Source organism: Mustela nigripes, chromosome 17, assembly GCF_022355385.1.
Source record: "Mustela nigripes isolate SB6536 chromosome 17, MUSNIG.SB6536, whole genome shotgun sequence".
NCBI classification, from domain to species: Eukaryota; Metazoa; Chordata; class Mammalia; order Carnivora; family Mustelidae; genus Mustela; species Mustela nigripes.
Window position 1 is genome coordinate 56,439,006 of NC_081573.1, and position 26,898 is coordinate 56,465,903.

Below are 26,898 nucleotides of genomic sequence, written 5' to 3' on the forward strand. Positions count from 1 at the left end.
GCTTCTCCCCCTCCTGGGCCTCTGCTGGGCCCACCTGACCTTTTCTCTCTGCTGACAGCCAGCTTGCTCTAGCGCACCCTCTTCCCTCCGCCAGCAGCCCCTCCCAGAGCCTCCCCGAAGCATCAGGTGCTCCGTGTGCCCCAGACTGGGCCTCTGTCTCCAGCCCGACATGAGTTGTCCACTCCCAGGGCCTGGCCCTGCGTGGGCTGCTCACCCTGGGTCCTCAACTCTGCCTCTCTCTGGGACCCCACGTCCTTGGCCTCTCTCTGTCCTCACAAAAGCAAGGCAGGCTCATCTTGCCTGCTCTGAGCCCAGACGTCGGTGGAGCACACCGGTGGCCATGTGCAGTTCCCTCCATCCCCTCGGTGGCCCAGGGTCCCGGGAGTGCCCTGTTCCCCAGAGGACTCTTCCTTCACCCTCTGCAGCCTGGCCACACCAGGGTCTGTGGCAGGAGAGTGTGGGGTGAGAGAAGCCACCGGAACGAGGCCCCCAGGAGCGTGTAGTGGCCAAGAGCGCGGGCTCACGAGTTCAGAGTTCAGGTCACTCCTTGACCTTGGGCAAGCAGCTTCTACAGACCTTGGCTTTCCAATCCAGAAAATGGGTTGCTGCGGGAACCAGCTGCACAGGTGTGCAAAACTCAGGACAGCACGCGGGGGTGCTTGGGGTCCACCGGCTGCCCCCAGTGCCTGTTTCCCCATTTCAGCTTCACGGTGAGCCCAGGGCCTTGGCTGTCCTCCTGCTTCCCCGAGGAGGCAGCTGAAGCTCTGTGGGGCTTCGAGCTTTTACAGCGTCTTGTAGATAGTGCAAACGGCAGAGTGGCTTGCCATGCCGTCCCCCCCGTCCCGACCCTAAGGAGCTCGCCAGTACACATGAGATGCAGTGAGACAGGACTTTAGGTGTGAGGCCCGACCGTGGAGGAGGGGGAGGGGACGCAGCTTCCCCGGTACAGCTCAGAAACGGTCTGCACTCAGCATGGTCAGCAAAGTTCCAGAGAAGGGACTTGCGTGCTGTCACACCTCTTCTCACGGCCAGGCTGACGTGCTCTCTCCCGCTGGGGCACACTTGGGGAGCAGAGCCCAGTACCCTGAGGCCGGCACGTCCCAGCGCTGGGGACCTGAGTGCAAGTCCTCGAGGCAGAGGGAGGAGCACAGCTGGGAGGCAAGGCCAGGGCCGCTCCACGGTTGGAGAGGTTGGCTCCGAAGCCCGGCGCTCCTTCCGCAGCCGGCTCTGGGCTCCTTTGCTCCTGCCTTGGCCGCGGCCTTCTTTAGAAAGGGATGTTCAGACGTCAAAATTCAGGTCAGAATGATTCAAGTCTGAGCGTCTCAGCCCCACCGTGCTTTCGGGAGTTTTGGAAACGTACCTGGGCTCGACCTCAGGGGTCCTGCAGCAAGCTTCTGGGTCTTTCCGCAAGCTCCACAGATGGGATTCTCATGTGCAGCCGGAGTAGAGAGCCCCTGGTCCTCTGGAGCCTGTGCCCTTTCCGTGACTGTCAGATGCTGCACGGTGGCATCTCAGAAGCACAGAGAGGCCAGCAGCACGGGAGGAAGGAAGAGAGCACTTACTGAGCACTTACTGTATACCCAGAGATGCTCTAGGTGCCCGCCGTGCTCATGTTCGCCCAGCAATGCGTGCATGAGACCGGAGAAATGAGGTGGGACCCCAGAGGGAACATGCACCCCTTGCCTTCTGGTGCCTTCTAAAGAGCGTGAGACCCAGACCTGCGGCCATTTCTTCCCCCTCCTACTCGCTGATCTGGTGCCTCTTTCTCCCTCCACCGCGGCGTTCATGCAAACTGGAGGGGGAGGGGGGCTTTGGGGGCACCGCTGGCAGCCTGCCCCGTGCTGCCCAGGGCAGGAAACCACCAACGTGCTCGTGCGAGAGGCAGGCACAGCTGCTGCTAACAGGTGAGCCCTTCCCGAGCCGCATCTCTCCCAGGGCCGCCTGGAGGAGTCCGTAATGAAGTGCAGCTGTGAACTCCGGTTTTAGGTCAGAAAGGCAATTTCTCATCTCTCCTCGCAGCAATTGAGTCGAAAATCTGGGAGCTGTTCGCGTCTCCCGGTGCCCTTCCCCCGCTCCCTGCCCCCCCAAAGCGGGCGCCTGGCGGGGGGCGGGGGGGGCATCAATATTGATGCTGTCAGGGGCAGGTGGCCCGGGTGCGGAGGGAGCAGGCTGGAAACCACGCCCGGAGCAGCCTCCTGGGGCCGGCGAGGTAGGAGTGGGAGCAGCTGGCCGGGTGCTCTGGGAGATGGGGAGGCTGTTTTTCCTCTCGTTTTAATTGGTCTTTGTGACTCTAATGGCAGGCCCGATTCACCTAGTGGCAGCATGTTGGCTCGGGGCTCCCGCCGCGGACCACATCTGAGGCATTCAGGGGGCGCCAGGCAGCTGTTGTGGCGTAACCGTAACCGACGTTTCTGGATGCTGCTGGGCCTAGAAGGGCCTGGAACAACAAAGCCGGGGTGGCTGGGAGAGCTTGGGCCCAGGGCCGGAAGAGGCCTGGCTTCCAGATCTAGGCCCTGCCACGCCACCCTTGGCACAGGGTCCCCTGAGAAGTCGGTTTCTGTAAAGCCCACACAGTAAACGTTGACAGCAGTGGGAGTGAGCGCGACACCTCCCAGCTCCTCCGGAGCAAAGCTCAGAACACCCAACTGCCCTGTGTTCTGCCCAGCGGAGAGTTGCTCAGCAAACACGGCTCCTCTGCGGACATGGCCCCAGGGTGCTTGCGGATGGGAGCTCTGGGCCTGGCTCTGCCTCCCTGTGTGACCTGAGCACCACGGCTTGACCCCGCTGATGCTGCTTCCCGTGAAATGCAGGGCTTGGGTGAGAAGAGTCCCTTGCCAGATCTGATGATGACAGTTCTGTCCTGTTCCCTTGCTGCCACTCCCCTGTCCCCACTCTCCCCCGTTCCTGGAAGCACAGATCTGTTTTCGGTCCCCATAGCTTTACCAGTATGTCATGGAGTATGTCATGTAGTCAGAAGCACCGGGTAGAAGGACTTCCGCAGCTGCTTCCCTTGTTGCTGAGACTGCCACACACACACACCCCCAGCTGCTGGGAGTGTCCCGCGGGCTGAGGGGTGGTCTGTGGTGGCCCGTGGTGTGGGCGCACAGCTGCGGACTAGTCCCTTTGCTGCCCATCGGCGGACATCAGGGCATTTTCTTTCGGCCCCTTCACCACTCGGGCTGATGTGACGGAAGGCCACAAACCAGGCAGGCCCGGGCACAGTTGCTTGCAGAGGTGGGGAGGCCCGGATCAAGGCCCCGGGCAGACGCAGCCCCCGGTGATGGTCCAGTTCGTGCCTGCAGGCAGGGGGTCTGCCTGTGACTTGTGTCTCCCTCCCTCTGTCCATAAGGACCCCGAACCCTAGGGGGCCCCACCCCCATGACCTCATCCAGCCGACTCCCCTCCCCAAGGCCCCACCTCCACACAGTGTGGCACCAGGGGCCACCGAGAGTTCAGCAGGGAGATGTGCGGGCTCACAAGTGTTCCGTCCACAGCAGCAGCCCACAGGCCTCCTAGAACGTCTGTGGCATTCGTTCCTCCCGTCCCGCCGACAGACGGTGCCCAGGTTCACGGCGCCAGCCTCCTCCCCGCGTGCCGCGCTGCGGGAGAGGCCGTGGAATGGGCCCTTTCCTGCCAGCCCCCTCCCCGCATCTGGTTCCCGGAGATCCCGGGGCCCCGCATGCCCTGAGCCAGGGGTGTCTGTCCCCCACGACCCAGCCTCTCCCGGCACTGGGTCTGACCCTGGCTGAAGCTGCCTCTTTGTCCCTGCTGGATACTCGCGGCCAGCGCATGTCATTGGAACTTAATAAAACGGATGGGAGTGCGGGAGCAGTTCGCCACCCCAGCCCGCGCCAAGGCCTCGCAATTAAACTGATGATGTCTTGAGAGTCAAGCTGTCTGACTCGACATCCCTAATTTGGTGGAGCTTGACGGCCCTGCCCGTGTGGCGGTTGCTTTATTTCCCCAACTTTCACGAGCGGGGACATGCGAGAGGGGCCGGGGTGGTGAGCCTGGCCGGGCCCTGCGTGTTCCTGCTCCGGCCACCCACCTCTCCCCTGCCTCCAGAGCTCCCAGCCCTGGCCTCAAGGCTCAGGAGGGCATCACCACAAGATGGTGAGGAGGCTGCCGCCAGGCCCTCTCGTGTGAGGCTTCAGAGCAGCCGATCTGGGACTGTTGCCAGGCCCCTGGGATCTTTCACAGCTCCCCCAGGTGAGTGTGACTGACAGCCCCTGGCCTAGAGCACAGGGATCCTTCTAGAATCCCAGATCTGGGGCTGCCATCCTCTTTGGACTCCCCCGGCTCCTATGGGCACAGTCTGTTCCCACGCGAGAGCTTGTGGTTGTCTCAGTTGTCTCCCCCTTACAGCTCCCAGAATCCTGGAGAAGGATCCAAGCCCAGGGACCCTCAGTGGAGACATTGCCAGAGAAAAACATCTGGTGGGCGGGACTCTGGGTGTCTTTTCTAGGCAGGCTGTTGGCGTTTTCTCTCCCCGTTTACTGTGTTAACAAACATTGATTGAGCACCTCTTTTCTGCCAGACGTCCTGCTCAGAGGGGGGCCCCTGCCTAGGGGCTTGGGGACTGCTCTTTCCTCCACCCCCTCCCTGGGAGCACCAAGAGTCTGGGCCGGGGAGCTTGCCTGCCCTGGGAGTGTGTTTTGGCAGGAGTGACCCCCTCCCCCCGGCCTATGTGCTCCCCACCCAAGAGGTGCCCGGTCCCTGGCGGCTCCGTCCTGGGCAGACCGGCACAGACACAGACCCCAGCGCAGGCCCTTGGATGAGGCACAGATCTCCTCTGTTAAACAGGGGATAGTGGGTTACCAACCCCAAAGCACACTTCCTGTTCCCACGCTGGGTAAGGCGTCTAGATTTTTGTGTCAGCACAGCTGATGGGGTTGTGAAGGGAGCCGCTCTGGGGAGCTCTACGGTGAAGATACCAGGGGCCAGGGGATCCCAGGCCAGCTGGCCAAGCCCCCGGCGCCCCCTTTCCCACCACGCCTTATTGGAGGCTGTGCGGGGCTCCATGTGATCGGGTACACTCTAGAAGGCTGGACACTGGGTGCGACAGGTGTTTGAGAAGTGTGGTTCATCGGGAACAGAGAGGCCACAGGGCAGCCCAGCATCAGCCATGCATGCGATGGTAGGGGCCCTGGGGCTGCTTGCTGAGGGCTGGACCCCCTTAATAAGGGGGAAATCCGTGGGTGGGGGTGGGGCAGGTCCCATCAGGTGGTGACCCAGGGGTGACATCAGATGCTGCTGAGGGCTGGGGTGGTCCTGTGTCCCTCAGCCCAGGAGGCAGCCCCCAAGGCCGGGCTCAGTGCCTAGTCTGAGGTCCAGAGCCCAGGAGGCTGGGTAAGGGGCGGCCCTCCCCTTTCCTGGGAGTGGCCCCGCCCATGCGCTTTGCCCTCCCAGCCTCAGTTTCCCCATCTTCAGGGGAAGGTTGCATTCCACCCCAGTCTGGAAAGCCCTCCCAGATGCACGTGTGACCAAGGAAGGCCAGTGCCAGCCCCACCTGCTCAGTGCCCCTCTCCAAAGCTGTCTTGCCCCGCAGAACACTCAAGGCAGCCCCAGGAACCCCCATCTGAAGCCTGGACACCTTCCTGGGCAGCTCACCGCTGAGTCCTGTCCCCCGTCCCCACCCTGGGCTGCAACGCCCTTCCCTCCCAAGGCCCCCCTAGAGTCAGGCCTTGACTCTGAGAGTCATTCCCAAACACACATGAACGTGGCTCACCCCCACCGTAATCCTGGGAGAAGGTGCTGGTGGTGGTCCCGTCTTCCAGAGGAGGAACCCAATGCCGAGAGGAGCTAATGATTCACCTGGGCTGGATTTGAACCTGGGTGCCTGCTTGCCCTCCTGCCATGGCCCCTCCCCCTGGCCTGGTCCAGAGGAGCTGGGCATCTCCCTGAATGAACACAGTGGTGGCCTAGAGGAGGGTCCCCAGAGGGCAGGTGGTGTGCTGCGGGGCACTGTGTGCCCGTTCCGTGGTATTACGGGCAGTGCACGGAGCCAGCACACTCGCAGTCCGGCTGGGGGAGCAGGCCCAGGGGAGGTGGGGTCAGGAGGGAGGGATTCCGAGACAGAGGGCTCGGAGGTGGGGCCCAGCCATCCGTGCCACTCTCTGCTTCCCACTGGGCTCTAGAATTTCCACATTCCTGGTGGCCACACTCTCAGCCGCGTATAGCCACCCACTTCACAGTGCCATGGAGGAAAGGCTGGTCTTCTCCTGCCTCACTGTGTGTGTACGCGTGTGCGTAAGGACTCATGGCAGCCAAGTGGTGTTTAAGAAGACTAGTCCAGCATCCACAGGTAGGGAATGGTGCAGCTGGTGAGCACGGGGGCCCTGGATAGGAGAAGCAGGCCTGGATCCCCCTTTAGGAGAGACCATGGGCAAGCTGTGCTTTCAAAAGATTTTGCTGGGGCGCCTGGGTGGCTCAGTGGGTTAAAGCCTCTGCCTTCGGCTCTGGTCATGATCCCAGGGTCCTGGGATCGAGCCCCACATCGGGCTCTCTGCTCGGCAGGGAGCCTGCTTCCCTTCTTCTCTCTGCCTACTTGTGATCTTTGACTGTCAAATAAATAAATAAAATCTTTAAAAAAAATACTCTTAAAAAAAAAGATCTTGCTGGGGGGGTGGTGTTTGTGGGGGCTCAGTTGTTAGCAGCCCACTCTTGATTTCAGCTCTGGTCAAGATCTCAGGGTCCTGGGGTTGAGAGCCCCTCATTGGGCTCAGCTCAGAGTCCCCTCCAGGATTCTCTCTCTCCCTCTGCCCCTCCCTTAGCTTGTGCTCTCTCTCTTCCATTCAAAAATAAATAAATCTTAAAAGAAAAAAAAAAAAAAAAAAGGGAGGGGCCTGGGTGGCTCAGTGGGTTGAAGCCTCTGCCTTTGGCTCATGATCCAGCTCCGTATCAGGCTCTCTGCTCAGTGGGGAGCCTGCTTCCCTTCCTCTCTCTCTGCCTGCCTCTCTGCCTACTTGTGATCTCTGTCTGACAAATAAATAAATTAAAAAAAAAAAAAGAAAAAGGGAGACTGCCACTCCACCATATACCACATGAGGACAGAAACAGGCCTGTTCCTGCTGAATCACAAGGAGCCCCTCCCAGAGGTGACGTGGCACCCAGAAAAGCTGACCGGGGCTTCTGCAGTTGGAGCAACTGCCGGTTGGGCCCTAAGACATCTTCCGGTAAACGAGCCTCAGAAGTTGGTGTCCTAGGCTTGCTGCCAGCCCGGGATGGCTGAGGAGATGAGCCAGCAGGCGCCTACGTCCCCTACTCTTTGCCGTCCCTCAGAAAGCGCCGCTGGTCGGCCCCAGGGCTGCTGGGATCCGAGGGCCAGCAGGCAGATAGGGTGGGGAGAGGAGAAAGCGGTGAGAGGCCCTGTGGGGCTTATCTGGAAAAGGTCAGGCCCCCAGAGTGGGCCTGACAAGGGCACAGGAGGAGGAGAGTGTGAATCTCCATCCTGAACCCAGAAGCAGGGGCCCAGGCCAGCCCGCCCCAAGCGGTCTCTTCCCACGTGAAAGCCTGTGGCTGCCTCCTCTTTCTGGGCTCATGGAATCCTGGGGAAGGATCTGAGCCCAAGGCCCTCCCCTGTGGGCCTGGCCACCCATCCCAGGAATCTGACAGCCCCAGGGGGAGGCCAGCTCTGACTTGGGAAGAAGAAACAGGTCATCATGGCTTCTCCTCTGTCTGATCTGTCTCTGACGCCTATGAAATGTGTCAACAGCCAGGACCTCAGAGTCCTAAGCGCTTGGCATGTGGCAGCAGGATCAAGGCACGGGCAGGCGCTGTACTAGGAGCTCCCCGCCAGCGGAGCAGCGGGGGCCACACGCCCCAGGAATGAGACTGAGGGTGAGTCCACCTCAGCCCCAGGTGTCTGGCTTCAGCAAGGCCTGGCAGAGAGACAGACAGGGCAGAGGGAACTGACGTGAGCGCAGAGACTATGACCTCAGACCGCCCAAGAACAACAGAAGAGCGACTGACATTTCTGCGTGCCTGGCCCGGTTCTGGAGGCCAAGTGGACACAGCCTCGTGCTCTCCCAGGACAGAGGATATCCCTGCACCGTGTTGTGTCTCCAAGCCGGGCGGTGCTCCGGTTTGCCTGGGTCGTTTTAGTCCTCAGGCCTGGGGGGTTCCAGAGGCTTCCGGGGTTCTGCTGTGAGTGACCTCACCCCGTCTCCTCGATTGGTGCTTTCTTTCTTTCTTTTTTTAAAAAGATTTTATTTATTTGACAGAGAGAGAGACAGTGAGGGAGAGGGAGGCGGAGAAGGAGAAACAGGCTTACAGCTGAGCAGGGAGCCCGATGCGGGGCCTGATCCCAGAATCCTGGGATCAGAACCTGAACCCAAGGCAGACGCTTAATGACTGAGCCATCGAGGCGCCTCCGGTTGGTGGTTTCTGGTGAGGCCTGCACTCGTTCACCCTGAACATGGCATGGGGGCCAAGGCAGGAGGCAGGCAGAGTGTATGCAGGGTGTTAGCCATGCCCACCCTGAACACTGCCTTGTGCCCTCTCTTGTTCTGATTCTACCTGTACCCAGAACAGGTGGATGTCCCATCATTTACCTCTTCGCATGGTTTTCAGAGCCTGTGTCCTTCCTGGGTGGCCGTCTTTCCAGTCTGTGCTCTCAGAGAGGGAGGGAAGACTGTTCCTAGGAAAGGGATTTGGAAAAAGGCGGTCAGGATTTGGGAAGCAGCAGGCCTTTCCAGCAGCACCGTGACCAGCCCATACAGGTACATGTCTCCTCTAAGCAGACATAACACGCACTAAGGTGAATGTTGATGAGCAGGGTAAGGGCTGAGTTTCAGCTCCCATGTGCCGTTTCATCTAAGGGCTCTTATGCAGTGAACAACATGGACAACTGTGCTTGGCCACACTACTCCCTGGGCTCCCACTGAGTTCCATCATCACCACCCCCATTTGGCTGCTAGGGGCTCAGAGCACAAATCTAGTACCACGCAGGAGTCCTTTCCCCCAGGGAGAGCAGCATACTCATTTCCACTGCCTGGGTTGGTCCCTTTGCCCATGTGTTATATACTTGGCCATATGCACAGCTGAGGAAATGTTTACCGTCCTCTACAGAGGAGGGCACTTTGCCCAAGCTCACACAGTGAGCTAATGGTGCAGTTGGAGCCTACACTCCTGTCTCCTCCCAGGAGCTTCTTGAAGAGTTCCCACCAGGCACCAGCCCCCACAGTTCCCATGATCTCTTCCCAGTGGGATGAAGGAAAGGGGCTTCCAGGACCTCCCACAGGATGTACCTTCTCCCAGTTCCTGGCCAGCTTTCCCCATGGATGCTCTGGGGATAAGCCAGGGCGCCTCTCTTGCCAGCAACAAGGCGAGGGTGGCCTTGGTGGTGGTGGGTGCTGTCCTGGCTGCCAGGAGTTCTGCCTGACCTTTAGGGAGACACAGGCTGCACCCAGCCCATGTCCCAGCACCAGATAAGAAAGATACTTCCCTACAGCCAGTGTCACCTGAAAACCCAAGTGTGTTCAAGGTCAGCCGGGCTGGTGGGGGACAATGTGTGTCCCTAATGTTTACAGCAGCTCCTCTCAGGCTTGGCTGCACATTAGAACCACCTGAAATCCAGAAACACAGCGTGGTAGAAACACTGACGGTTGGGCCCCGTCCCCAGAGGCTCCGATGTCTCTGTTGGCAGTGGGGCCCCGCCCGGTACTTCTCAAACTCTCCAGCTGATTGGCATGTCTGGCAGAGAGGGGAACCACCATCCCACAGACACCCACACACAAGGGAGGGACACCAGACTACACCGGAAAGCGAGTTGTTGGCTAATTTGCTGAACAACTGTTGTTTGATCAAAAGCAGTGCAGGTAGCTAAAGGCCAGCGTTTAGTTGCAAAAAGCAAGCAAGCAGAGGATGGGTAACCTGACTTGTGAAGAGTCAGGGATGTCCCCTGTGGAGCCCTGAGAGGTGGGACCCATGCACAGTCGTGGTCCTGCAGCCCTGAACTTTCAGAAGATGGCCACAAGCCAAGGAACATTCCAGAACCTGGGACTGTGATGGGAAATGAGCTGAGGAAATAGCGGTGGTGGGGAGAGTCCGCTGGAGGGTGGGTTCGAGTGGGCGGCAAGCAGGTAAGGGGTCGGGTCTGCTGGCAGATGGGCGGGGCTTGCCCAGGGCCGGCCCTTAGGAGATTTCCAGCCCAGCTTGATGCCAGCCTCCTGGGGAGGAGGGGCTCCAGGGTGGGAGGGAGAGCCAGGGACCCACTGGGAGCCTGCTTGAGGGCCCTGCTGCGCGGGGCTTTCTTGGGCGAGCGCTTCCAAGGGCCTTTTTCCTGCTCTTGGGACTGGCGTGGCCCAGGTTCCTACATCTGGGCCCCGCAGATTTTGGGGGCTGACGATTCCTTCCGTGGGCTGCCCCCCCAGTTGTGACAACCACTGAAGTCAGTAGACCTTGCCAAATGTACCCTGGCAGGGACCCCCCCCCCCCACCCCGCGCCCCCAACTGAGAACCGCTCACTAGAACAATGGCTCTTTACCCCGGCTGCATTCGGGATCCCCTGGGCACTTTAATGATGCCTGGGTCCGCGCCCAGAGGTTGATGTCATTGGTCTGGGTGAGGCCCAGACAAAAGGGGGGTTTGGGGGGGTAAAATTGCCCCAGGTGGTTCTAATATGCAGCAGCGTTTGAGACCCCCTGGGGTAGACTGTTTCTCAAACTTGAGTCATGGTAAGAATCACCTGGGTGCCGGCTCCAAGTAATGCCTCCCAGTTTAATTAGAATCACCTGGAATGGTGAGGCTCAGGCAAGTGTGGGAACCGCCGAGCGCGTTTCCGGGAGCCCCTTGGGGCGGGAGGCTCCAGGATTCTGAGCAGAAAGGCCCCCGCTAGCCAGCCTCGCCAGGACCTCCAGTGCCTCCCGCGGGGTTCCCTCCCCGCTGTCCTCCCCTCTCTCTTCTCCGATCCTGGGGTGTGGGCCTGCTGCCGGCCTCCCCCACCTTCTCCCCGGTGACTTTATCCCAGCCCCCCACCCCCACCCCGCTGCCAGCCCCGGAGAGCCTGCCGGCAGCGCGCTCCTCCTCCCTCCTCCCAGCCGGTGGCTCTCAGCGCCGGCTTGATTTAGTAGGCGTTGGAGGAGAAAGGCAGCTTGAAGAGTCACTAAGAGCTCCGAGGCTCGCCAGCACTTATCTGGAAAGGAAAGGCCGGCAGCCCCCGGGAGGGAGCTGGGCGCGAAGGAACACACCTCTCCGTCGGGGAGGGGGCGTGGCAAGGCCGCCTTCCGCCCAGCGCTCCGCCGGGTCGCGGGCACCTAGGGCTCCTGGCACCCCCACCCCAGCGCGCAGGGGCCGCCTCTCCCGGCCACACCCCGCGCTGGAGCGGGGAGAGGGGGGCAGGGGCTGCCCCTGCAGTCGCCTCCTGCGGGTAGATCTGGGACTCCTCGCAGCCCTAAGTCGGGGAGCTCAGAGACCCTGGGTCAGGAGAGGTGTCGCGCGGGTCCAGAGGGGGGTGTCCTGCGGCGGCCGGCTGACGAGTGGAGGGCGGAGGAGGGCCCCCCAGCCCTAGCCTTGTGGTTGTTTGCCTGCCCTCCTCCCCGGTGCCCGCCCCCCCACCCCCTCCTCCTCACTGATGAAAAATACAAAAGGAAAATGCGCCAGTGCCCAGGTCTGGGGAGCCCCAGCCCGCGGGATGGAGAAATGAAAAGCGGCCCCAATTAGAGGCTTTGGTTCTGCAAACTTGATGCTCGGCACTTGAACTGTCACGGCGGAGCCTTAATTAGCAGCGGCGGGGGAGAGGTCAGGAACAACTCAGCAGTCTTGACAAGCGCGTTATCAAGTGCAGGGGAGCGGGGGCTGCCCGGGGAGCGGGCGGGGCCGCCGGGAGGGGGAGGACGACGGGGGCGCCGCGGCGCGCGGGAGGTGGCGGGGAGGAGGCGCGCGGCCCCGGCCGAGCGGGAAGGGAATAAAATGGTGGCTGCGAGGCGGCCGCGCAGCCACGGCTGGTGGTGCGTGAAGCCTCCGGCGGGGGCGCGGGCGAGAGGGCGCGGGGCGCTCCCGGGGGCCGCGTGACCAGCTGTTCTGGCCCCCCGGGCGCCACGGCACCTCCCCCGGGTCCCTGCAGCAGGCAGACGAGGGCGCACGGGGCGCGCGAGGCTGACGGACGCCCCCCGCTGCTTCTGACCCCCCCCCAGGAGTCCCGGGGCCCCCCCCGCCCCCCCCCCCTCCAGTTCCCTGCTCCCTTCTGGGGACATCCCGGGCTGTCCTGTGACCCGCTGATCTCCTTGGCACCTCCCGGGTTTGGAGCCCCCGGCGCGCAGCGGGCAGGAGGAGCGCACGGCGCGCTCGGGCTCCCCCCGCAGCTCGGTGACACCCCCCCCCCCGCGCCCATGCCGGCCGCTATGCCGGGAAGCCCCTCCTAGAGTCCCCCGACACCATGCTCGGCATGAAGACCTGGTCGAACCTGCTTCAGAACCTCAGTAAGTGCTGGGCTTGCCGCCCGCGGGGAGGGACAGGGGGAGGGTCCGGGGTGGAACTTTCTGGGGCGCACCGCCCACCCCGCCTGGCCCTGCGACCCCGGATTACCTCCAGGTTCATGCACGTGCTCCCCAGGGATGCCTCCCGCCGCCTCCTCATCCTGTCAACTCGGAAAAGAAGCCAATCGATTTATTTTTTTAAAGTAGAAAAGCCCCATCTGCCTGCCGATCTGGCGGGTCCGGGGTCTGGGGCATGAGAAGCGTGGAGAATCCCCAGATTTTGTCCAGGCGAGATCCGCAGGCCTGCACCAGCCTTAGGGCTGTCCAAGGGCCTGCCTTATCACGCTAGTTAGCAAGCTGGGCTGCCGCCCGTCAGCCCTGGCTGGGCCCCTTTGTGCCTAGGGGAATCCAGATCCAGAAGCACAATGTGGGGGGGTCTCCCCCTCTTTACTTGCACACAGGTGGGGACCAAGAGAGGGCTGTGTGGCTTCAGTTCTGTTTTGGCACAACTTGCCCCCTTCCCAAGCTGCAGTAGGGTCACCCTGTGCCCTCTCGGCCCATCCCGGTGGGTAGGGCTGTGACCCCTGATGGCTGGTGTGCTAGTGAGGCCGCAGGAGGGTCACAAATGTCGGGGAGTCCTCCAAGCACGACTCGGAGGCCCAGGGGGCACCCCTACAGGCCCACGGTGGGAAGGTGGCATTGGGCAGGCAGCCCCAGCCCCCAGTTTGGTGGCTGGAGAGGCAGGTGGAGCAGGGTGATGTGGCTGTGGACAGGAACTCGGGTTACTGAGGTTGCTTCGGGTACGGTGACAGCGGGTGGGATGATGGCATCGCTCAGCTCTCCGCGCCTGTGACAGGTGGGGCATCTCGACCTCCAGGTGCCTCCCCTGATGGGCCAGTGGGAGGGGAGGGCGGTGGCCAGTGGAAACTACCTGGCCCCAGGGTGCCCCTCCTCTCACCCCAGCCCCTGGCCACACAGCGGGGGTGGGGGTCTCCCCGCCCCTCCTCCTTCCAGCCCTGCATCTCCTCCAGTGGGCCTCTTCGCCTGTTTGAACTGCAGCTTTTAAAGCTTTTTTGCCTTTTGAAAACTCGGAGGGGGGCAGGAATCGCTTGTGGAGAGGTCGTGAACAGTTGGTGATTATAGTCCAGTGGGTAGAAAGAGCTTAAAACAAATCCCCGTCCATCAGATGTCGGCTTAGGTGGTTTCCAGTGCTCCCCTGGGGGGGGAGGCGGGGCGGGGCAGCAGCTCCCACCAAGGTGGACAAGGCCCCTTTTCCTCTCCGCGAAATGAGGCTACCAGACTCCCTCTTAGTGTCTGAACAGCTCTCCACTCTGCTGGCCCTTCCTCCCGGGGCCGTGGGACCTCAGGAGACCCGGCAGGCCCCTGACCAGCTCTGTGCCCTTGGCCAGGTCAAAGGCGCCCAGTGTCCCTAGGGCCAGCTGCCTGGCGCGTTGGCCTCCAGGGGGCAGTGGGCAGATCCCAGGCTTCCCCACCCGCCAGTGTCAAGCCAGCCTCTTGGGAGTTGCAACGGCCCCCTTGCCCCACCCCCGCCCTGTTCTCGAGAACCCCAGCTATGGAGCAGCGAGGACAGGGCTGGCGGAAGGAGCCTGTGTGGGGAAGGGCTGGGTCAGCCCCCCGGGATCTCAGAACAGCCCCTCACGGACCTCAGGCTGGGCATGCGCAGAAACCACCCTTTCCTGGCGCCTGGCCACACGGTGGCTTCAGGAAACATGCACTGCCTTTGTGTCTTCTTGCTTTTGCAGCTGAGGGAAAGGAGGCTCAGAGAGGTTCAACTCACTACTCAGGGTCACACAGCTTGTGAGGTGGTAAGGGGAGAGACGATGGAGGCCAGGCCGTCCCACCGCAGGACCACGCCCCTGGCCGGACAGGTCAGTCTCCTGGTCTGTAGCAAGTGGGCAGCCTCTGTTGGGGGCCGAGTGAGGGCGGCTCTGTGGCCTGCCCCCTGCCTGCCTTCAGAGTCTGTCCCCAGCCAGCTGAGCTCTGTGTCTGTCCTTGCTACGGCTTGGCCACCGCGGAGGCACATAGCAGAAGGGCTGCGTGCCAGACCCTGGAGGGCCTTGCTGTTTGACTTCGGGCAGGTGACCTAACCTCTCTGTGTTGTAATCTCCCCTATAGAGGGGCGTGGTTTGCCCTCCCAGAACCAAACCTGCCAGGCCAGTTAATAACAGCAGCTGCGGGCTGTCCGGTTAATAAAGGTCAGCTGGTATTCCTTTGTCTTCTGCCTGGAACGCCCTTCTCCCCTCCTCCCATAGTCTCCTGTACCTTAAGGCCACCTTGAATGCCACCTCCTCTGAGAAGCCTTCCGGTGTCCGCCTCGCCTTAAGCCATCCCTCCTGCTGCCTTCTGTGCTCACGGCCCCGTACTTTTCCCTCTGGGGACTGCAGAGCTTTGTGCCCAGTTTTCTTTCTTCTCTCAGACAGTGGTTTCCCAAGGAAAGATCCTTTCCGTTCTGTCCTCAGAGCCCCCCCCCCCCCAGGTGTGGAGTGTGCATGGTTGTCCCATAAAGGCTTATTGAGTGAACAGAGGGCGACCGTTTTGTAGCAGGCCTGTCACTCCCTCTGTGTTCATGCCATGTGCTTGGCCTTGACAAATGCTGGAGTGATGTCCGACGTCCATGCGGGTTCTCTGGGGACACCTCCTCAGAGCCCGGAGGGAAGGCTCGCATCCGGACAGCTCTGGGGAATGCCATGTAGGTCCCGTGGTCGATTGTTGAGAGAGTGTGGGGTGGATCGCCCCCAAAGCCAGCTTGGGGTCCCCCAGCTCCCTGCCAGTCTGCAAGGGGCTGGGCCCTTGGGGGCTCTGTCCTTGCGTGTTGGAGTGAGAGCTGGGGAAGCCAGGATGTGGCCTTGGTTTTGGGGTTGTTCCTAAAGCAGAGTCCTGGGGCACCCCCGTGGGGCTGGCTGGGGCTGTCTGAACCCCGTGCTTCTCCCGTCGGTCCAGGGCTCAGCTGAGGTTGCAGCCACCACCTGGGAAGGCCAGACCCTTGGTCATTAGCCTGTGGCCCCTGAGGCTCTGCCTCACCTGGCCTACCGGGCAGGAGGGCCAGTCTGGAGCCCAACGACTAAGATTGGGTTCCTGGATCTGCCTTATTGGCTGTGTGCCTTTGAGTAAGACTCAGACTCTGTATCTGATTCTTCCATCAACGACAGGAGATCGTAAAGCAGCATCATGTCACCGGTAGCCGTGGGTAAGCCAGAGACTATCCCAACCCCTTGCTTGAAGCGACAACCAGCACGGAGTTCGCCTGTGAACCTGGGCGCGGCGTGCGGTTGCAGACGCGGGGAAGCTGCTGGTATTCCCCGCCTTTGCTCACGCAGCCTCAGAGCTACATGGTAGCTTCTGCTACCTTCTCTTCTGGGGGCCGCCACCCAGGGTCAAGGGGAGGGGACAGATTCCAGCTCCAGATGGAAAGAGGGTCACAGAATTTGCAGACATGTCTCAGAACCCCCTCGTAGCTCCTAGGGCTGTTGGGCTACGCGGTTGACGGGTGGAAACGGTACTCGGGACTTGGAGAGAACCTGGTAAATGTTAGTGCTCCTCGAACGTGGGTCCCAGAGAAATTCTTAGCACCTTAAGGGACACGGGGGCCTGGGAGATGGGCGTGGAAGGGGCTGGGGTTGGATGCTCACCGGCTCCGTGTTGGGATTCTCTCTTGGCCCATCCCCTTGTTTGTAGTGATTCTGAGCCTTTCAAATGCACTCTCGCCATTTTTGCCCAAGTCCCCGGCCTTCTGGGTGCCACCGCTCCACCCCCGCCCGGAAACCAGTGACAGGCTCTCCTCGTGGGCTGTCTCTCACCTGGGGGGGTCTCTGATGTGTATGCACAAGGGATCCTTGTGCCACAAGCATGGGGAGATGGACCTGGTGCAGCAGGGAAGAATCTGGAAGCGAATGTGTGCCCTCGGGCAAGCACTTGGCTTCTTGGGCGTCTGTCTCACTGACTGTGGGCAAGGAAGGGCAGGCCCTGCCTCTTGGGTCCTTGCTTCCTGGGGCTCAGTGACTGACTCCGATTGGGAGGGCAGGTGAGGACCCCGGCCTCAGGGGTCCTCTCACCTCGGAGAGCCCTGGGACAAGGAGGGCTGCTGTGTGTCCCCCCGCCAGGGGTCACTGGCAACAGAAGTTGGCAAGGCTGGCCGTCTTTTCTCTTGATGTCTGAGAGTCTGAGCTCTGGAAGGAAATGCAGTAATGCCAGCATGGGGGGGGGGGGGGCGGTGACCTTGTTGGTGATCATTACTGGGGGAATCGTGTCCCCCGAAAGTCACGTCTACCCAGAACCCCAGGATGGCACCTTATTTGGAAATACGCAGTGAAGATCAAGATGGGATCATTCTGGGTCAGGGTGGCCTGAAGTCCCGTGACCGGTGTCCTTATAAGAAAGCGGACAGGGAGGAGGCCAGGTGGGGCCGGGGCTCCGGACAAGGGCCTGGAGCCCCAGGGGCTACCAGGGGTGGGAAGGATCTCCCCTCCCCAGAGCCTCTGGCGGGAGCTCCGTCCTGCCCACACCTGGATCTCAGACTTCTGGCCTCCAGAAGTGGGAGAGTAAATTCTGTTGTTTTAAGCCGCCAAGTTTGTGGTGATTTTTACTGCAGCCCCAGGACACACATATATTCTCATTCCCTTCCTTTTCTATATTTTAAAAATACGAAATGGTTGGGAATACCTTCCAGTACTCGTCACAGACTGAGCCCCCCAGGATTGTGGGGTGGCTGAGTGTACAGACGGCCCTGGCTTCAGGGACCCAGGAGGCTGCGACGTCCCTGTCTCGGGTCCCCATCTCAGGCGGGAGACACAAGCTGCTGTGACAGGAAGGCCTCCCCAGTCTGACTCGAGTGCTCCAAGGCCAGCCCTGGCCCCACTAGACCCCTTCGCCGTCACTTGTCACCGTGGGAGGTGAGGGACCCCAGAGGCTGGAGACGCGGTGGAGACGGGCACCTGGGCCTTTCCTGTCGGAGACTCTGGCCAGGTCGTGGGGTGCCCTGGGACCCTGTCCTCACCGTCGTCTCTGATGGGGGGCACGGTGCAGAGGATTGTGTCTCTCAGTCATCCCCGGCCTGAGACGCTGCCGCTCCCTCTGTCCCCGGGTCATCGTCCCCCGTCCCTGCCCTGCCACCCCCCGTGTTGGCCTCCCTCTCGGGTGAGGCACGTGGCTTTTGGGAGCCGAGGTCCACCCAGCAGGAGCCCCGTCCATATTGTGTGGTTATTTATCTGTTTCCCCCCTCCTGGGAGGCCGGCAACCTGAGCCAGCTGGTCTGCTCGCCGCTGTGTTCCCAGCTCCCAGAACGTGCTGGAACGAGTCCAGCAGGCTTGCAAGGGCCTGTGAGGCCAGCAGGGCAGCTGCCTCCCCTGCCTTTCCTGACAGCCCTGCATCTTCAGCCCCGCAGGCTGGGGTGCTCGGCGGCCATCCGACGAACCTCATCCGCCACTGGGCAGACAGGGAAACTGAGGCCCAGCTGAGGCCCAGAGCAGGTCAGGGCCTGTCTGAGGCCCCGGGCGAGCAGGGGCAGGGCTGGAATCCGAGTCTTTGCCAGGTGACGTGGCCATGTGGGATGTGACCAAACCTGGCCACTGTGTCCTGGGATCTTCCAGACACTGCGTTTGACCTCTTTGTCTCTGGATTTTTCCTTGGTGCCTCTAGTTGGGATGGGAAACTCAGCACTCGTGCGGTGACGCACAGCCTGTGTCGCTGAAGCCCCTTGGGGCAGAAAAGCAATTATGCCGGGTCTGTCGGGAGGGGAGCGGTGGGGGGACAGGGTGGGGGAACGGGGTCGGGGAGGACCAGGTACTGCCCTGGGGAGGTGCTGCGGGGCCTCACTCTGCTCCTGGTGGTGGCTAAGCTGCCAGGGGGCCCCAGCCGTGGAGCTGCCCTGGGGGGAGCAGCCCTGCCCCCTCCAGCCACCCAAGTGGAGAAAACCCCAGTGACCCAGTCAATGTTTCTTTTAATTAGAGACAATTAAAGTGGTGTAATGGGTAGCGGTGTGGAAGCTTCTGCAGGAGGGAGCAGAGAGCCCAAACGGAACCTTAAAAAAAAAAAAAAAAGATAAAATAAAACCCAGTGAATTTTTAATAGCGATTATCTCCTGACACACAGCGCGTGGCCATCTGGCAGACACACAAGCCCAGTGAAGCTTGATGCTGGGGGGAGCAGGGGCAGCGGGAGGGAGGGGGCTGCACGGGGCTCCTGCTGGTGGCCTGCAGCCGGGGGGGGGGGGCCCCCTCCCTCCCTGGGCCACGCCGGCTGGTCCTCACCCGCCCTCCTGGGCTTTCTTCGCCCGGGCCCCCTCACTTCATAGACCCTCTTGCAGGGACACCCCCCCTCACCAGCTGATCTGAACAGAGAGGGTGGGTTCCCGATGTTTCTGGCCAGGAGCAAGGCCCCCATCAGAGCCTGCTGGGGGCACGGGTCTGCCCAGTGGAGGCGGCATTCCTGGCCCATACCGCGTGCCAGTCCCTCGGGCATTCCCCAGAGAGGTCTTGGATATGCAGCTCCAGGATGGAAAGTTTGTTCCTTCCATCACTTAACGTTGAAAGGAGTGGTTACTTTTTTTTTTTTTTTTTTAACCTAGGCTCCACGCTCAACGTGGAGCCCAGTGTGGGGCTTGAACTCAGGAGCCAGAGATGGAGACCTGAGCTGAGGTCCAGGGTCGGACGCCGAACGCACTGAGCCACCCAGCGCCTGGGGCTGGTTACCTGTTAAAGCAGCCGGGCTCTGCTGGTGTTTTGGGCTGGGTGCTTTCTTGTTACCGGCTTTCTGTGAGTCCCAGGACATCGGCAGCTTCTTTGGCCTCGACCCACTGTACACCTGTCACAGCCCGCCGTTGTGACTTCCAGATATGTTTCTAGACGTTACCCGGGGTCCCCCGGCGGTAGCTTGAGGTACGGGGATGAGTTCCCTGGAGCTGCCGTAAAAAATCATCTCAAACTGAGGACTTAAAACCACAGAAAATTGTTGTCTCCCAGCTCCAGAGGCCAGAGTTCCGAATCAAGGTGTCCCCCACGGCCACCCGCCCCCTGGAGGCTCCGGGGAACTCCAGGCGTCCCTTGGCTTGTGGCCGCGTCCTTCTGCCTCTGGCCTCCTCCCTGTGTGTATGTGTGTGCGTGAGTCCTCCTCTGCTCTTGTGTTCAAAGTCCCTCACCCTGGAAGGACACGTCCTTGTGCGTGGGGCCACTCTAACCCCATATGACCTCATCGTATCTCGGTCACACCCGCCAAGACTCGCATGGGTGAATGAGGCCCCCTTCGGAGGTTGCAGGAGGACGTCGTGCACTTTGGGGGACACCGTTGAACCCACACAGCAACACAGCAGTGCTTCGGTGAAGGGAACCGTAGGGGATGGGCTCCAGGCAGCCTGCGGGTGGGCGGGTAGGTTCTGTCCAGGGAATGGCTTTGACCTGCAATCGAAGACCCTGGTTCACCCCCGAGAGAAGGCGCCGGCAGACGCCCTCTGTTGCTGGTGCTCCCCGTGCCCGTCTAAAGAGGTGGGATTTCAGCAAACCCATTTTATGGAGCCGGAACATGAGTCACGGGGGCCTCCCTAAGGCTTCCTGCTGTGTTTACAGAACTTGGTGGTGGGGCCATGGGTCCAGACACTTCCTCCCCCTGGGACGGGCTCAGCCACCAGGATTCAGTCCCAGGCAGCTGCCAAGGGCCGGGCCTCTCACCTGGTGTTTAGTCCCCACCCCTTGGGGGTTGAATTTTGTCCCCCCAAAAGACCCATTCACGTCCAAACGCCTGCTACCTGTTCATGTGCCTTTACAGATGTCATAGGGTTAAGATGAGGTCCCATTGGGTAATGACAGGCCGTAACCCAAGGACTGGTGTCACACAGACAGTGATGTTCAGGTGGGATGTGACCACGGGCAGAGACCGCAGGGGTGCGTCCACGAGCAAGGAAGGCCAGCGGTGGCGGCTCCAGCAGGAGCTGGAAGAGGCTGGAAAGATCCTCTCCCGGAGCCTTCAGAGGGAGCGTGGACCTTGATGGCGGGCTTCTGGCTCCCAGAACTGGGGGAGCCTCGGTGGCTGTGTGTTGAGTTCCCTGCGTGGGGAAATTCGCCGTGTCAGCCCCAGGAGCCTGACCCCCCACCTTCCAAGGGGAACAGAGGATGTCGGTCTCCCTCGCCCACTCGAGCAGTGTTGTGTTTCCCCGGGATTCTTTGGGGAGAGGCCAAACCGGGGAAGAGAAGGGAAGGTCACCCTCTCGGGATGCCTGTCTCCCCAGGGGGCCACCCACACTGGGTGGGGAGGGGTGAGGCACAGGACAGGAGAGGCCTGTAGTGTAGTTCGGGGGGTGGCCAGGGGGCCACACTGGGCTGGAAAGGGAGAGAGAAGCTTCTGAGAATATATCCGGCCAGGAAATGTGTGGGCTCCTCTCCGGAGCAGGGACTGACCGCGAAGGGTGACGTTTCCGAAGCCAGGGGCCGTTGCACAGGCCAGGCGAGGCGACTTTGGGGAGCATCTGGCCAGGAACTGAGGCAGAGGCAGCTCTGCCTGCCTCCCGGGGGCTCTGAGCTGTCTGCTACCCCCTGCCCCGAGCCTCACCCAGCCCCACCACTTTGCAGGAGAGCCGGCTGGAGTACTTCGAAGCCACAGATGTTAGTATGAAGGCGCGGCGCTGCCAAAATGAGAGCTGCCTCAGGGTGCAGAGCTATGGGGACCACGGTAGGCCGGGGTGAGAAACGGGAGGTGATGAGCGTCCCAGGGCTGCTATAGCAGGATCACAAACGCCGGGCTTCAGTGACATTGATTCTCTGGCCATTCTGGAGACCAGAAGTCCCAGAACCAGAAGGGCTGTGCTCCCTTTCAGGGGCTCCTGGGAAGAAGCGACCCCTCTCCCTTACATAAGCCCTGGCAGCTGCTGGCCTGCCTTGGCTTGGGACCCCTCTCTCTGCCCCATCTTCACGTGGCCTTCTCCTCCCCTGATTGAGGACAGCTCGGTGCTGGATTTGAGACCCACCTGGCGCATCCACATGGTCATATTTAGGGATCCTCAGTTACATCTGCAGAGGCCCTGTGACCCAAGAAAGTCCCATTCCGGGTTCCAGGGCTTAGGATGTGGGCCGTTGAGTGCCCCGCAGTGGGGTGCGTGGAGACCCCTCCGAGTGACTGTGCCAGAGCTAGTCCCACAGATGCCCGAGTGGAGAGCCCTGAGTGGGGAACACCCCTGAAATGTTTAAGACATGGCAAAGATGGGGTGCCTGGGTGACTCAGTGGGTTAAGCCTCTGCCTTTGTCTCAGGTCATGATCCCAGGGTCCTGGGATCGAGTCCCGTCTCGGGCTCTCTGCTCGGCGGGGAGCCTGCTTCCTCTCCCGCCCCACAGCCTACCTCTCTGCCAACTTGTGATCTCTGTCAAATAAGTAAATAAAATCTTTCAAAAAAAACCACAATGAAATGGCAAGGATACCAATGGGCAGTGCTGCAGGATAGGAGGAGAAGAATGAGGGTGTGTGGGCTGTGGTTCCGAGGACATAGCCCTCACCGGGATCCAGTTGGGAGGCCTGGGAGGTTTGGGGCAGAGGGCAGGACGCGAGTCAACCTCCCTTCCCGTAGGGTCGTCTGGTGGGCATCACATGGAGGGTGGAGCTCAGGGCCAGGGCAGAAGCAGCGGGACCCGTGAGTTGGCTACTGCACCAGTCCAGGCGACAGATGCAGGGAGGTCTGGGTGGGGAAGGAAAGGAGAGGCATCAGTTGGGGCTCTCATCTGGGGAAGAGAGCATCTCCGTGCGGCCGCTGATGGGGCTGGAGGGGTGGTGGGCACAGCCTGTTCTCTGATGGGTTAAGGATTTCTGACGGTCTCATTTTCCCAAACATCCAGCCCCACCACAGCCGCCTCCCTCCGTGTCCTGCTCCCCACCCCGCTGTGACGGCAGCTGTTGTCAGCGGGAGCAGGGAGAACAGCTGGAGATGCAGGGAGGGAGGTGGGGCGGGGAACCGGGCAGCAGGGACCCTGAAGAGGCTGTGCCAGCCTGGGCAGGGGGTCACATTGCATTTCTCTCGCTGCAGCAACTCCCACAATTAAACCTGAGCGCCTCGTGCTGATGGCCTCTTAGGGCTCCAGGGAAAGCGCTTCCTTCCCCCAGGAACCCCATCCCCATCTCCCCCTGCCTGCGTCCCCCTCCTCCAAGCTGCCCTCTGCCTGGAAGCTAGGCCCCCAGCGCCGGGAGAGAGGGAGGCTGTGATGTCCTCATGCCAGTTTCCAAAACAAATGTTGCTTTTAATGCCACATCCTTTAGTCCTTAGGCTCTCGAGTTTATCGGACGAACTCTATGGTACTGACGGACTCGAGGCTTGGGCCTCAGTGTCTGAATTCTGCTGGTTCTGTTCTCCAGATGGCTCTAGTCCATCTCCTGAATCAGCGGGGGCGGCCCCACACTCTCCAGGCCACAGCTCTTGTGGCCCAGGGACCATATAGTGTGGCCTGCGGGAGCATCGCCCATGGATTAATCCATTCATTCTGGGGGGCCCCCTGAACCCTGTCCTGCGTGCCCCCCCATAGAATCCCAACTTTTCTTTCTGTCTCCTTCCCCGTATCTCCGCTCTTGCAGCCACATCCCCACCCCGGGGGCAGCCCAGGCAGTGGATTTGCAGGGAGCTGTGACCGGAGCCTTGTCTTGCTAAATCTTTAATCCTTGGCTGGGAGCTGCCTTCCCTCTGGCGGCCAGCGGGTTGGGGGGTCATGAGACCACGCACAGGCAGAGCTCTTCCTGCAAGTTGGTGGGCTGTGTCTGGCCACATCCAAACCCCTGGAAGGCTGGGCCTCCAGCTGCCCCCCCTGGGATGCTGGAAGGTGTCCCGTAGGAGGTAAGCGCTGGAGCATGGGATGCATGTCCGCTCAGCGTGGTCAGACTGAGGCAGAGACAGACCTTTGTCTCTGTGCCCATTGTTATGCTTGGGGAGGGTGACTTGTAGTAATACCATCTCCGACCTGCAGAGGCAGCGTTATTTCCAGGGTGCTGTGGCTCTGTGCCCGGGTGCCGGGTGGGTTCTTGCCTTACAGATCTCGTTGGTCAGTGGCTGCTGGAGCCTGTGACTTTCCGGGCAGGAAGCTCGCTCCGGAGGAAGTGGGGCATCTTGCTGAGAAAGAAGAGGAGGAGCCCAGTGGGAAGTGTTCTTGAGGCCTGTGAGGGCTCCTGTCTAAGAACACAACAGGCCCCCTGAGGGCCTGGGCCTCCTGGAGGGGGTTCCCTGGTATTTCAGAGAACGCCACCTGAGTTGGGTTGGGAGCAGCTAGGGGATGGCGGGACGCCCTCACGCCTTCTAATCGCTCTCCCACACACGTCAGAATGTTCCAAATCAGGCAGGCCAGTACATCCTGGGACAGCATGTTGCGTTTGAGGACCCACTTTGTCACAGCCTAGTGGGGACATCTTAAGCATTTGGGGTACGGAATGGAGCAGGGAGATTTCTGTCATCCCGGACAGAAGTCCTCGCCACCGGCATTCCTGCCTTTTGCTCTTGGGCCTAGCCTCACCAGCCGTTTTTAGTTCCTTATGCTCCTTTCTGTCTCATGGCCTTTGCACCTGCTGTTCCCACATTCTTCATGCTGTTCCTTGCTGACCCCAGCTTCTCCCCCACGCAGCACATCTTCTTGGCATGCTCCATGCAGATGTACTTGCATGCCTTCCTGAGGCTGTGTGTCAGCCTGCTAAGCTGGGCTGCACCAGGACAAGGGCAGGGTCAGCTTTTAGGCTCAAGAGACTGGCCCCAGGGCCTGGCCCATGTATGCAGGAGGTGCCCAATAATAATTGTGGCTAAATGTTTTATGTGTTTCCTGACTCTATAGCCAGAGCTGAAACTGAGAGACATCCTGCATGTGCCATCTGTTTGTGAGTGATGCAGCCAGGGCCGACTTCCACCTGGTCAGGCCACTCCCCACATGGACGCTCAGCCTCCGTCCTCGGGTGCGCCCCAGGCCTCCTGCTGGACCCGGAACAGGCTTCAAGGGTTTTACTTGATTTAGCTGTTTTATTGAGATGTGGTTCACATACGATTCCTCTCCCCTTAAAGCGTACAAGTCAGTGGGCTTTATATATTTGCAGATGGTGCCGGTATGACCACTGTGTCCTTCTAGAATGTTCTCCGCACCCCACAGAGAAACCCTGTACTCCTTGGCTGCCCCTCCCTAGCTCTCCCTCCCCCAGCCCCCAACAACCATGGATCTGCACCGTCTCTGTGGATTTACCTGTTCTGGACATTTCGCATCCGTGGAATCGCCCAGTGGGGCCTTGCATGTCTGGTGCCTCTCACTGAGCTGTCCCGCAGGACGGCCTTCCGCTTCGTGGCTGAGTAATGTTCCAGAGTGTGGATGGACCACGTTTGGTGGCCACTTTCATCCGCTGATGCACGTCTGGGTGGTTTCCCCATCTCAGCTGTTGGGAACGGCGCTGCCCTGAACCTGTCTGTGTGAGTTTCCATGCGGACGTGTTTTCAGTTCTCTGGGCTCCCGCCCCTCCCCGTGCTGTGGACTTCCTGTGGAATTTGGGGACGGCTGGGGTGTCACTGTCGCGGTGAAGTGACCATTTCTCGTGTGTCATGCAGTGCCTGTGCACTGGCCCCAGGCATGCACAGAGGCCTCAGCCTCCATACACAGTGGTACACAGTGGGGAAACTGAGGCTCGGGTGCACCTGCGTCTGGCTGCAGTGTCAGGGTTTGTCTCCTCCAGGGAGCTCTCCAGGTTGTTTCCAGACCAGCTGACCCAGAGCTCAAGGGTGGCAGGGTGCTGGAGATGGCCTGGCGGGGAGCGGTGTGGCAGTGGGGCTGTTCCTCCAGCGGCTCCTGGGTCCTGGCTGCGCCTGAGCGCCTGTCTGAAACCTTCAGATTCTCACAGCACACCTCCCCTGTGAAGTGTGGACTGGTACCGTTCCCACCTGACAGATGGGGAAACTGAGGCACAAGATTCCAAGTCCACACAGCCTTGGTCATCGGCCTTAGATGTCAGGGCCAGAGGGGGACTCGGGCAGTTCGGCCTCAGATTCTACTGCCTCAACCCCAACACTGTGCCGTCTGGGTAAGAGGCAGACGTCCACATGGGAACGAAGGCACATTCTGGGCATCCCTGGATGAGGTGAGATGGTTGTTCAGAGGCTTCTGTGTCTCAGCTTCTTACTGGTCATGTGACTGGGGCAGTTTGGGACCTCTGAGCCTCCGTCCCCTCCCCTGTGTCTGCTCCCAGGTCCCTGGGGAGCCCCCCTACCCACCCCCCCATTCCTGAGCTCTCCTCCTCAGGCCTTGCCACTCCCGCGAGGCCCAGCAGAGCCCCTGCCCGGCTGCCCAGCCACCCCCAGTGGCCTGTCCCTGCTCTGCTCCAGGTGTCTCATTGCCCTCCCAGGGGACAGAGCAGCCACCATCCGCCGAGGGGTGTCACTTTCACAGCAGGTGTGGCGAGCAGTGGGGCCAGACGAGGCTCCCCGGAAAAGCTGGGGGGTCAGACTGGGTGGCCGGCAATGCCAGGGAGGGGGTCCCGGTCCCCAGTCTGACTCCTCCGCTTGGCACCCCAGCACCTGCTCCCTGATATTCCAGCCTATGGCCCCGAGCCCTCCGCCCGCCTCCCCCCCCCCAATGCCTAAAACAGTACTCGTCCCCAAGCAGCTGGGTTTCACATGGAGTGTGGCGGGCAGGCCCCCCAGGGAGCAGCGTGTGCAGGAACCCCAGGTCTCGCCACCCCTCCCGGGACAGCGTGTGTTGCCTTTGCTCGAGTTTCAGTTTGGTTTTTAAGCGGCGCCTGGCTCCCTCCCTCCCTGGGCTGGATGCCCTCCTGCCTGGAGCTTTGGCCATGTCCCCTTGCCGGCCACCAGTCTCCGCCAATCCCGACACCTGCGCTTCCCGCCACAGCCAAGCCTCGCCGAGGTGGGGGCCAGGCCTCCCAGGGTCCAGTCCGGGCTCTGCTGCTGACCACCTGTGCGGCCTCAGTGTGTGGCCTGGCTGCTCCGGGCCTCAGTCTCCTGATCTGTGACCAGAAACAACGGTCCCCCCCTTTTTGAAGGAGAACGCACACTCAAGCACATGGGGTGTTCAGTGCATGTCCAGCTCACCACGGTCTCGGTGGGGGGAGAGGCGTCCTCTTGGCTTGCAGACGACGGGGGTAGGAGGGAGGCAGTGGTTAGCTCTGGGGTGCAGAGGGCAGGTTGCTTGAGAAGGCTTCTTTTTTTTAAATATTTTATTTATTTATTTGACAGAGAGAGAGATCACAAGCAGGCAGAGAGGCAGAGAGAGGGGGGGAGGCAGGCTTCCCGCTGAGCAGAGAGCCTGATGCCGGGCTCGATCCCAGGACTCTGGGATCATGACCTGAGCCGAAGGCAGAGGCTTTAACCCACTGAGCCACCCAGGCGCCCCTTGAGAAGGCTTCTGAAGGCGAGGAGCAGGCAGGAGGGCGCTCCAGGTAAAGGGGGCGCCCAGACAAGCTGTTGAAGTCCGTCCCCTTTGTAGATGCACCCCTCCTCCTTCCAAGCGGGGCATTACCGGGGTGG

At 61.1% G+C, this 26,898-nt stretch overlaps 1 protein-coding gene and 1 long non-coding RNA gene across 8 annotated transcripts in view; one reads left to right on the top strand and one right to left on the bottom strand.

Moving 5' to 3' along the window:
• Nucleotides 1-26,898, top strand: part of GSE1 (Gse1 coiled-coil protein) — a 385,451-nt gene that overhangs the window by 204,718 nt on the left and 153,835 nt on the right. The window lies entirely within an intron of this gene.
• On the bottom strand, nucleotides 876-12,842 carry LOC132005886 (uncharacterized). Of its 3 annotated transcripts, none has more exons than XR_009400931.1 (6): nucleotides 12,526-12,842; nucleotides 9,462-9,566; nucleotides 8,553-8,638; nucleotides 3,418-3,599; nucleotides 2,944-3,296; nucleotides 876-2,437 (listed from the first exon to the last, which is right to left on the bottom strand). It is a non-coding gene; the product is annotated as an uncharacterized LOC132005886 (long non-coding RNA). The 3 variants fall into 3 exon arrangements; XR_009400930.1 differs by having other exon boundaries at nucleotides 876-1,262; nucleotides 1,361-2,437; nucleotides 8,553-9,566; XR_009400929.1 differs by having other exon boundaries at nucleotides 8,553-9,566.